General features: G+C 40.8%; 1 protein-coding gene across 5 annotated transcripts in view; it reads right to left on the bottom strand.

Annotated features, from left to right (window-relative positions):
• Positions 1-12,645, bottom strand: part of DGKA (diacylglycerol kinase alpha) — a 348,225-nt gene that overhangs the window by 140,409 nt on the left and 195,171 nt on the right. For 4 of the 5 annotated variants that reach the window (XM_069758422.1, XM_069758425.1, XM_069758424.1 and 1 more), the window contains exon 2: positions 3,105-3,266. The gene's annotated coding sequence lies outside the window, so the exon portion shown is untranslated. Of the gene's footprint in view, positions 1-3,104; positions 3,267-12,645 lie in introns of those variants that run through there. The other variant, XM_069758426.1, reaches the window with a different exon arrangement.

Raw genomic sequence — 12,645 nt, forward strand, 5'->3', positions numbered from 1 at the left:
GACATGAGCCAAGACCAAGAACCCGACACCTGCTGAAATTGCTGAACTACCTGAGTCCGCAACTCGGTTACCTCATCTGTGAGGGGCTGGATCAGGCGAGCAAAAACCTCAGCTTGAGCCATGGGTTCCCCGGAAAATAGTACTGGTTGGTAATAATGTCACAACTCAATAGGGGTTGGTCCTGTGGACGGCACAACACACACACACAATGGGATGGTAAAGGAGGGAGAAAGGCCCTAACAAAAGGGAACAAATGTTTATAGCGCTTCCCCCAAAAATTGCCCTCCTAATTTTAGTCCTTGGAGGAAGAAACAAGCGAAACGCTGGTCAAGGGTATTTCCATCAAGGTCCGCACAGGTTTATATATTCTTTGTTTATATGTGCCTTGATTGCATTTCTCACTTGTATGTGTAAGCTCAACTTTAGGGATTCATCTGATAATCGTGTTATGTATGATCTGTTCAGTATTTGTGTTCGGATTCGGGCTGCTACTTTAACGTAGGACCATGTTCACCGTTATGTAGTTGCATAGTTGTTGTGCACCACTACTGTTTATGGACTGTGTCCTGAGCTATATTTAGAATTGTGTGCACCCACTAATGGGGTAATGCCTTTCAGTAAGACGATGTCCACCAGGGCCGGACTGAGACTAAAATTCAGCCCTGGCATTTGAAGTTACACAGGCCCACTTGTCACATGGTGACTGTATAATATCTTTGTACACTTGTAGGCAGGGCCGGTTTTAGGCAAAGTGGGGCCCTACGCCTAGGCAAAGTTTAAATGGGGCCCCAAATGCTAACATATTGCACATCACACAAAAGCATTTCGGTTGTATTTACAAGTGCTTAGTTCAGGCCGCTAAATGAGTTTGATCGACAATACAGAAGTTGTTCAACGCTTGTTTCCTGGCCTCTTTCCACCAGCTGAGGAATAATGATGGGACAGAATGATCGCTAACAGATCACCATACAGTATCATGTTATCAGCAGCACATCTACAGTTTACGCTGGCGATGTGCTGCTGAGAACAATGATTTTTGTTCCAGCAAAAACAATCTGAATATGCAGCATTTTGCTTGTTTAGTAAAATACACCCCATAGTCCTCCATATATTATAATGTGCACCACAGTCCTCCACATAGTATAATACACTCCCTAAAGTCCTCCATATATTAAAATACACTGCTCAGTCCTCCATATAGCATAACACTTCTCATAGTCCTCCATATAGCATAATACACTCCTCATAGTGCTCCATATAGTATAATGCACCGCCACAGTCATCCATGTAGTACAATTTGCTTCCCATAGTATAATGCACCGCATAGTTCTTCATAGAGTATACCGTATTCCCCATAGTCCTCAATACAGCATAATGCAGCCCACATATAGCATAATGCAGCCACCACCCTACAGAATATAATGCAGCCACACCATAGTATAATGCAGCCACCCCAGAGTATAATGCAGCCACCCCATATAATATAATACAGCCCACCTCCCCATAATATATAACGTAGCCCCCATAGAATATAATGCAGCCCCCATAGTATATAGCACAGTCATAGACGCCGGTATAGTTGAATGCGGCAGCGGCGCTGGGGGAGGGAAGGGTGAGTCAGCATGCAGCGGCCCACTACTGGCACCTGCCCTTCTGGCATTTGCCAGAACTGCCCGATGGCCAGTCCGGCCCTGATGTCCACTGTTATATTGTTACACATACTTGGTTTGCACAATTCCTGATCTTCAGCAACACTCTACTTTATAGCTACATATTGCTCTAATTAAAGATTTTTTTTTAGATGTATGGTATATGCTGTCATATTATTCATCTATAACATTCATAGATTTAATGGTACTTATGCAGTAGGTAGGCCGAACAAGGTATGTATTCATATTACATCATATTATTTAGGATGAATATTTGCTATTGATTATAGGTTATCCTTTGTAGCCCCTGCCTCTGTATGATGTTATTTGTTTTTTTATATTGTGTTTTTATTTGCATAGGTTTATCAAAATCATATAACACATAATGATTAAATGTATTATATTGGTGTTGTTACTGCTGTCTGTTTTTTGTAGGTTGCATAGTTTATTTAGTAGAGCCATTTATATATTGGGTCATTTACAGGTAAGTATGCAGAATTTGTACAATCAATGTGCATAAACACTTTAAAAATATCTGTCATCTATTGTATATAAATACACACCTTAGGGTACCGTCACACATAACGATTTCTTTAACGATATCCTTGCTTTTTGTGACGTAGCAACAATATCGTTAATGAAATCGTTATGTGTGACAGCGACCAACGATCAGGCCCCTGCTGGGAGATCGTTGGTCGCTGGGAGTGATCAGGACCTTTTTTTTGGTCGCTGATCACCCGCTGTCATAGCGATGTGTTCACTGGTAACCAGGGTAAATATCGGGTTACTAAGCGCAGGGCCGCACTTAGTAACCTGATGTTTACCCTGGTTACCATTGTAAATGTAAAAAAACAAAAAACACTACATACTCACATTCCGGTGTCTGTCACATCCCTCGCCTTCAGCTTCCCGCACTGACTGTGAGCGCCGGCCATAAAGCACAGCGGTGACGTCACCGCTGTGCTCTGCTTTATGGCCGTCCGGCGCTCACAGTCAGTGCGGGAAGCTAAAGGCGAGGGACGTGACAGACACCAGAATGTGAGTATGTAGTGTTTTTTTTTTTACATTTACAATGGTAACCAGGGTAAACATCTGGTTACTAAGCGCGGCCCTGCGCTTAGTAACCCGATGTTTACCCTGGTTACCCGGGGACTTCGGCATCGTTGGTCGCTGGAGAGCTGTCTGTGTGACAGCTCTACAGCAACCACACAACGACTTACCAACGATCACGGCCAGGTCGTATCGCTGGTCGTGATCGTTGGTAAATCGTTTAGTGTAACGGTACCTTTACAGTTTATAACCAATAAAGCCCTTTTAAAGAGTCAATTAACAATTTCATCATACAGTGTTACAATTTCTGGTAATCATGTTACTCTCATTAAGCAATTCCTCATTTTCATATGAACATTCATTCATTCATTAAAGCATTTTCTTGTTCAGCATACATTTACATACTTTGTTAATAGTGCTTCCCCCAAACAATGTTCTCCTAAATGGCAATTACAGACAGAAGAATAATCTGTAATGAAGGTAAGATTCTGTTGTGCCTCTTCTGGCCCCAGGGTATACAGTGAGCTGATTCTTGACTTTGTGAAGACTTCAATTTTTTTCTTAAATCTGCAAGTACAAGATAAATCTGTTTTATAAAATACAGTATATATTGATTACAAAGGTATAAAAAAAAACCAACTGTTATGTTTAGAATCACCCACAAATTTTACAGTTTCCAATAAAAACCCATTAATATATTTAAAAAAAAATGATGGGGAATCATGAAAACGACAAGACTAAAGTTGAATAGTTCAACACATTTGGACCACTTTTTTGAACGTTTTTGGAGGGCTGCAGCTGTTTGGAAACTGTGTGCAGTGTATGCAGAAGTCAAGATGCGTCCTGCACCAGTCCCTGCAATCACGTGATTGCCAAGTGTCAGAAAGCAGCAGGAGCAGATGGGTCTTAGCAAATACATCAGCCCCAATTACAGGGGAAATAAAGCAGATCTGTTACCAAGTTTCCCAATACAAGCTGCATACATTATTAAAAGGGTCTTTTAGGTGTGATGAAGCTCATACTCTGAACTTGAATCATTATACCAGGCCCAACTAATGAGTCCAACTCAACTAAAGTATTGTGCAGCCATTCTAGCATGGAATATCAAAGTACGGTAAGTATACCAGTACACTGGTTCACGTCTGATCTTACTAATGTGTGCAGTTGGTTAACTGAAATCAGTTGACAGATCTCCCTTTTAAATAAAATAGTATAAAATAGCAAAAAAAATTACATCACAAACCAAAATCACAACTTCTAGCTCATCCCCAGCAAACAAAACTATAAATCCTTTGTATAAAATGGCTAGCAATTAGGGGGATATAGGTTTAAAGTGCATTTTCTTATCACTTTGTATTATTAAAAGAAGATGGAAATAAGTATTTGTATGTTTTCATTTTTTTCTATTTTCCCTTTGCATTTCTCCTTAATATCAACAAAATAAAAATATCAGTATAAACATACCCTGAAAATAACCCACCGTTTATCACAAATAAAAATGCACACAAAAAAAATCACAAAGAAAAAATGCTTTACAGCTTGCAGACCAGCATGTCCCCAAAGAACCCAATGATCTGAAAATGTGTTTGGTCATGAACTGGAAAAAAATGTCTGGGCCTTGAAACGGCTAATGAAAAACAAAACTAATAAATCAAATATGCTTTAAACAGGTTATTTTCATCTGCAAATAAATTATAATCACTCACTTCTTTCAATAGACCATAGAGAGAAGAGGCTGAGATTCTAATCGGCAGGTGACCATAAGTATGAGATGAGATGTATAACCTCATCTCTAGTGTTGAGCGATACCTTCCGATATCAAGAAGTATCGGTATCGGATTGGATCGGCCGATATCCAAAAAATATGGGATATCGCCGATACCCGATACCAATGCAAGTAAATGGGACACAAATATCGGAATGTAAATGAGCCCTTTCTGTCCTTCTACATCCTGTTCTGGAGAGGGAAGAGTGTGGGCGGTGCGTGGGCGGACACTGTGCGTGTCTGTGTGTGCGGGCGGGGTCTGTGCAGGCCGCACAGAGCCCTGGCAGGCCCGCACAGAGCACGGGCAGCCCAAACAGAGCCCCGGCAGGCCGCACAGAGCCCCGGCAGGCCGCACAGAGCCCCAGCAGGCATGCAGAGCCCCGGCAGGCCGCACAGAGCCCCGGCAGCATGCACAGAGCCCTGGCAGCCCGCACAGAGCCCTGGGAGCCCGCACAGAGCCCCAGCAGCCCACACAGAGCCCCGGCAGGCACGCACAGACCCCGCCCGCACACACACACGCGCGCAGTCTCCGCCCAAGCACCGCCCACACTCCATTATAGTGCATCATTGCACTATGGAAACTTCCGATTCCGGTATCGCAAAAATATCGGAACTCAGTATCGGAATTCCGATACAGCGAATATCGGCCGATACCCGATATTTGCAGTATCGGAATGCTCAACACTAGTCATAATAGTCAGTCTCCAGATACGCAGTAGCCCGCACCACCTCCTAATGACACAGCTGAGTTCTCACGCCTGTGAACAGAGATGTAGCCGCCGGACCTCGGGTGCTTCTGCCGACAACACATGCCAATAAATCCAATCGAGATAAAGAAAGGCAGCACTCACCGATCCATCCGAGACAGGTATCTTTATTGTTACAGATTAAAAGTCTTCACGGCCGGGGGTACAGATTCCAAAGAGTGCGGCAAGCCTGACTCAGGCTTGCCGCACTCTTTGGAATCTGTACCCCCGGCCGTGAAGACTTTTAATCTGTAACAATAAAGATACCTGTCTCGGATGGATCGGTGAGTGCTGCCTTTCTTTATCTCGATTGGATTTACTAGTCATAATAGTATTCAGAAAATATCCTTTGCCCTGAAGAAGCCATCTCCTGTGGCAATATGCATGGGCTCCTCTTTCCCATATGATGCTTTTTCTATGAGACAAATTATTGTGACTCTGCACATGGCATTTTATTGCACATAGTTATTTCTTATTTTCTTTTATATATTCTTTTAATACTCCATTATTTACTGTCTGCACTCGCACATTGCACCTTTTTATTCTTCACTGACTACTACTTGACATCACTTTACAGGTAGTGTTCATTCATCAGATAAGATATCCACCATGTTTACGTGGCTCTATTAGTTATTATGCCGGTCATATGGGTTGATTCCCTATGCAAATTTTTGGCCTCGGAAGCCATTTTTGGTGCAATATATTCAATCAGAAATGTTTTTATTTGCCTTGTTTAGGTTATTTATGGTTGTTACTAAATAAAGATTTACATTATTTAAATTTAGGAAGTGCAACTAATCTTTTGTACGTATCTTTCCTCTTTTTTGAATTACATTTGTCTTACACGGACTTTGGTTAGCACTACCTCAACATGCAGGTGGTGTCAACTCCATTTTTTTTTTTTTTTTTAGTGTATCTCACACACACACACACACACACACACACACACACACACACACACACACACACACACACACACACACTACTGGTTTAACAATTTAGACACCCCAGTCCATGCAATGGTTTTACTTGTTTTCAATGTAGTTTTGGAGTAAATGTCCCTAAACCACGAAGAACACATATTGAAACAAGCAGTAAAAAAAGAAGTGAAGCAAGATGAAATATCTGTTAAACTTTAGATTCCTCAAAGTATCCCCCTTTTACATTAATCATAGCTTTACACCACCAATTGCAATGACATACCATCTATCTGGTTTACACTTACTTGGACCATCATTTATGTAGCAAAAAGATAATGACTCAAATCAATTTCAGGCTAAGTAAGAGCTATGTGACCAAAAAGGAGAGGGATGGAGCGCTGCCTCAGATGACATCGCCTCTACAATCACCCAACCTCAACCCAACACAAATGGTTTAGAACGAGGTGGACTGCAAAGTGAAATTAAAGGGAACCTGTCACCTGAATTTGGCGGGACCGGTTTTCGGTCATATGGGCGGAGTTTTGGGGTGTTTGATTCACCCTTTCCTTATTCGCTGGCTGCATGCTGGCCGCAATATTGGATTGAAGTTCATTCTATGTCCTCCGTAGTACATGCCTGCGCAAGGCAATCTTGCCTTGCAACCAGCAGGTAAGGAAAGGGTGAATCAAACACCCGAAAACTCCGCCCATATAACCGAAAACCGGTCCCACCAAATTCAGGTGACAGGTTCCCTTTAAGATTGTTGGAAAGCCATTCCAGGTGACTATTTGATGAAGCTCCTTGAGAGAATGCAAGGGGAGCATACACCTATCATTTGAGTAAAAGGAAGGTCATTTAAGGAATCTAACATTTAACACAAAGTCTGTGCACACTAAGTCTGTAGGACACTGGCGGACCCAATGACGTTATCCTAGGTGAAACTGATTCAGGAGAAATCTGGTGAACTTTCTCCTGAAACAGTTCAGCTGTTTGGTTTTGACATTTTTTTGCAATGGGTTTGCTGCCAGTATCATTTTTCTGTGAATTCAAACTATTAACTAGTAGCCCAAAGAATGAATATGCTACTGCTTTTACAGTGCTGTGCAAATTAATAGGGACAAAGCAAAAAAATAAAATGTTATAATGCACTGTTACATACTAATTCTGAAAATTAACTTTTTCCACTGGCTAGTTGACCAAGATTTATTATTATATATTAAAACTGGTTTGAATCACTGACTGGTAACCAGCTTACGATTTTACTTAAAAAATGCTTTGTCCCAATTAATTTGCACAGCACTGTAAGGATATGTGTCCATGTTCAGGATTGCATCAGGATTTGACGCAGATAAAATCTGCACCAAATCTGCACCTGAGGTCACTGGCAGGTCACCTGCGTTTTTGATGCGTTTTTTTCATGCGGATTTGTGTGTGTTTTTGTAAGCTAAATAAAGATATACCAAAAAAAAGAATTGTGATGTCATTTCTTGTCCAACCTCTTCATTTACATACTCCTTTGAAGAATAATGTTTACACACACAAACAGATAGATGATAGATATGGGATAGATAGATAATAGATCTATCGTATCTATCTATATCGTATCTATCATCTATCGTATCTATCGATCGTATCTATCGTATTTATCTATCGTATCTATCATCTATCTATAGATATCTATCTATCGATAGCTAGATAGATATATTGATAGATAAGATAGATAATAGATAGATACGATAGATAAATAGATAATAAATAGATTGATACGATAGATAGATAATAGATAGATAAATAGATTGATACGATAGATAGATAAATCAATAGATAGATAGATAGGATAGATAATACCAAGCCCAATGTTTAGTAATAAATATAATAAAATTGTACATAAAGAGTTAGGCCGGGATCACACATACGAGAAACTCTGACGAGTCTCGCCTCAATACCCAGTACTGCAGTGCCGACAGCACTCGGGAGCGGAGCGTGCTGTTCCATGTATTTCTATGTACGGAGCGTCGCCGCATTGTAAACAGACATGCTGCATTCTGAAAAGACGCGCCGCATGTCTGTTTACGCAGGTCTGCCGCATGTGTGTTTTAACACCTAGTGGAGACGGGATTTTATGAAATCCCCTCCACTATGCTGTAACATCTGGACGCTGCGTGTTTGACGCTGCGGCTGACCGTGGAAACAAACCCTTACTGCTTCACGGTCTCTGAACCCAGAAGCAGTTAAAAGTAGCAACAAAAGACTGAACGTGTGCACAGTAATGTTGTTTTTACATTGCTGTGCATTATGTTCATTTTTTTTTGTGACGTTTTAGAGCAGTGTTTCTCAACTCCAGTCCTCAAGACCCACCAACAGGTCATGTTTTCAGGATTTCCATAGTATTGCATAAGTGATGAAATGAATACTTGAGCAGGTGATGAAATTAAAACCTGTGCAATACTAAGGATATCCTGAAAACTTGACCTGTTGGTGGGTCTCGACGACTGAAGTTGAGAAACACTGGTTTAGAGGCACTTTTTCAGGCAGAATCTGAGTGATAAAAATGTCATGTGCACATACCCATATTTTGGTTGCTTTCAAATGTGTTTCTTTGCTCCGTGTTTCCACGAGTTCCTTTGTGGTTTTGCTGCCTTCAGTCTGAATCTCCAATGTGCACATTCCAATAAGAACAGAGTAAACCATTGCATGAATAGGTGTGTCCAAGCATTTGAAAGCTACTTTGTACAATTTGTTTGTGTCTACAATTTTATATACCGTACGTTTCGAGTCAATTCAATATGAAACTTTTCAAATTTTAAAACTGTCTTAAAAAACCCCACATTAGAGTCTAGTCTCACTATACTAAGGAAAGATTTATTCTTAGAGCTATTCACGCTTTTGTTTCATATGTGTGACTCAATTATAAAGATTCATCTAGTTACATAGCACAAAGTAAAAGCCGAGCATGTATTCATATAACAACTATTAATACATCTGTGTGACTGTTGTTGTTTTTTCAGTTTTGTGAGACAAGTAACTTGTCCAGGCAAGAGAATCCTTACCTCATTCCGAATAGCTTTGTCACATAAAATGAGGAAGCCGATTAGGGATTAATGCAGAACACGGATAGAATGATACACACAGCATGGAAAGGTCGGAGAACATGATGCAGATAGAACGGTCTGTTCTTTTCTATTTTCTTTTATAATAATTAATAATTAACATAAAGGATAAAGTCTTGTTTGGACCGGGTCCTTTGAAGCGTAACATCCTGAGTTAATAAATCCTCAATACAGAGCCCACAATAATCATCATTCAGTTCTTTTGAATTTTTATAATATTTTCAGGGTTAACAAAGTTATAACATGGAGGATAAGTGGTTATATCACACTCGGCGTGCAATATGAAACCTGAAAGTAGATGGGAGATGACGTCAATGCATTAAAGTATTACAATCCTGTAGATTCCTTTGTGTTCTTAAACTGAAGTCATTTTTAAATTCTGCCATTCTCACACTTCACCTTTCCTGAGTATTCTGGGCTATATCTAAAATCTAAAAAAAAATAAAAATTGCTGGTCTCTTTAACAACCTGAAAAAAATTGCTGTACTTTGCTCAGTATTGCGTTCAATCATACGGTGTCATTTTTATGTTGCAGAGGACTAATGTCATGGATGCACAGATAAAAGATTATAACGATGTAATGGGAAGTGTTTTATCACAATGTACAGCAGAATGTTTCTCTTGCTGTTTTGTGTTCACTTACAAAACCACTAACGATAGTGGGTTTCTCAAAGCTAACAATAATGTCTTTTTCTCTACTACAACTCAGAAAACGCTGCTCAGTATCTTGCTCTAGAAAACTATATGGCATGGCTGTGTTCACAGGTGCAAAATCTGACAAGAACTTTGTCGATCATACAGCACCGAAACATGCACTAGATCCAAAAATCTGAATCCATGCATGTAAAAGGAAAAGGTTGGAGCCCCAGCCCCTAGTCTTGGGTGTAGGCTGGCATGACAATTGGGTTGGTGTAAGGTGTGGTCATTATTAGGGGGAGGGGTAGGTCAGAAGTGGGGGTTTATAATGTGCAAGCAATAGCGGTTGAGGTTGGCATTATCCTGCTCTCAGGGTCATCCTCAGTCCCACCAACCCTTCCTATTTTGTATGGTATTAGTAGATTTGGTGTTACCTAGGGACTTTTCTTGGGTCACAATGGCTAATGGAAGTTGTGGGGTCCTTGAAGTTGGCTATAAATTGGTACGGGGTATTCATTTAGACATGGATTCCTCAACTGGCAAAAGTTTACGTGTTGGTATGGTGATTTTTGGGGTGACTTGGAATGTCGGGTCCCTGGAAGTTTTGATATTTGAAAGGAGCCCTTTGGGTTATGATGCTCCCGAGCTGGGAGTAATTATGGTTTATCATTATGACCTACCCCTTCCGACAAGCCTACAACCTGCAGGAACCACTGATCGACCAAACTGCTACATGACCTGCTCTACCCTCACCTACTGTATCCTCACCCATCCCTTGTAGATTGTGAGCCCTCGCGGGCAGGGTCCTCTCTCCTCCACCAGTCGTGACTTGTATTGTTTAAGATTACTGTACTTGTTTTTATTGTGTATACCCCTCCTCACATGTAAAGCACCATGGAATAAATGGCGCTATAATAATCAGGTTGTTTTTTGGTAATCACCAGAATTTGTTAGCTTCAAGGACCTTACCAATCTTGTTTATTAAACGTTAAAAGTTTTATTATTTTATAATAATGGCTGCTGTGGCCAAACTACCGGTATCCAAAACTTACGTGTTATGTTTTATTTATTGTTTTTGGGGTGGAGTGGTATATTGAGGAGCAGGTGACGTAGGCATCGAACCAGAATAAATCAACAATGCCTGAGTCATGTGGTTTTCACAACTCTTCTTGCAACAGAAAATATACACACAAGTCCCTGCAGATTTTGCTGTCAATACAGCCGAAAATTCACCTTAAAAAAATTAGGTCTTGAAAATCTGAATTTTTTTCTTCTGCACATGGAGCATGCTGCAGATTTGAGAATCTATGACATGGTCATATCTCTGTGTTAACTTTTACTGCTAGATGCAGATGCAGTTTTGAAAAAAAAAACATACACATGTTATTTGAGGATCTGTGTTGCACCATCTTCAAAGTCTTTTCTTGAGGTGTGTGCTTTTCCCCATCCTTTGATTAGTATTTCACATACAATGCTCAAAAATCAACAAATGTGAGTATCTCTGCAAAGGAGTGACACAGCGCAAAATAGAAAAAAAACCAACAGAATCAGAGAAGATTGTGATTTGTACAAAGTATTTGACTTAATTTTTTGAGTAAGTGACATGCTCTCTCTGAATTGCGAAGTCTGAGCCACAAATGTGGATGAGAATAGCACATGTACTGAATATAAAAGAATGGACACAGTTATCCATTTGAATAAAAAAGGCATATGCATGGAGAAAGGGATGTGTGAATGTAGCCTACGGCACAAAAAATAGTGTGTCAGCACATTCCAGATCAACATTGCTAATACAGTACTTCTTTAAAATGTGTTTGGAATGTAATAAGTCTACTGTACATACAGTAGGGAAAATAAGTATTTGATACACTGACAATTTTGCAAGTTTTCCTACCTACAAAGAATGGAGAGGTCTGTAATTTTTATCATAAGTAAACTTCAACTGTGAGAGAATCTTAAAAACAAATTTGAAACTCACATTGTATGATTTTTACAAAAATGTATGAAAGAGGAAGGCACCTCTGTTTTAAAATTTCTTCAAGGCTTTATTTCACATTCAAAAAAGAGAAAATATCCACGTTAGCAGGAAACACACTAACGCGTTTCTGGCACTAGTGTGCTCTTAGTCATCGAGTACAGGTACTCTCTGACTAAGGGTACCGTCACACTATACGATTTACCTACGATCACGACCAGCGATATGACCTGGCCGTGATCGTAGGTAAATCGTAGTGTGGTCGCTGGGGAGCTGTCACACAGACAGCTCTCCAGCGACCAACGATGCCGAGGTCCCTGGGTAACCAGGGTAAACATCGGGTAACTAAGCGCAGGGCCGCGCTTAGTAACCCGATGTTTACCCTGGTTAAAATCGTAAAACTAAAAAAAAACAAACAGCACATACTTACATTCTGGTGTCCGTCAGGTCCCTTGCCGTCTGCTTCACGCACTCACTGACTGCCGGCCGTAAAGTGAAAGTGAAAGCACAGCCGCTGTGCTCTGCTTTCACTTTACGGCCGGCAGTCACAGTGCGGGAAGCAGACGGCAAGGGACCTGATGGACACCAGAATGTAAGTATGTGCTGTTTGTTTGTTTTTAGTTTTACGCTTGTAACCAGGGTAAACATCGGGTTACTAAGCGCGGCCCTGCGCTTAGTTACCCGATGTTTACCCTGGTTACAAGCGAACGCATCGCTGGATCGCATCGCTAGATCGCTAGATCGGTGTCACACACACCGATCTAGCGATGACAGCGGGAGATCCAGCGATGAAA

The sequence above is a fragment of the Ranitomeya imitator genome, chromosome 3 (genome assembly GCF_032444005.1).
Source record: "Ranitomeya imitator isolate aRanImi1 chromosome 3, aRanImi1.pri, whole genome shotgun sequence".
NCBI lineage: Eukaryota > Metazoa > Chordata > Amphibia > Anura > Dendrobatidae > Ranitomeya > Ranitomeya imitator.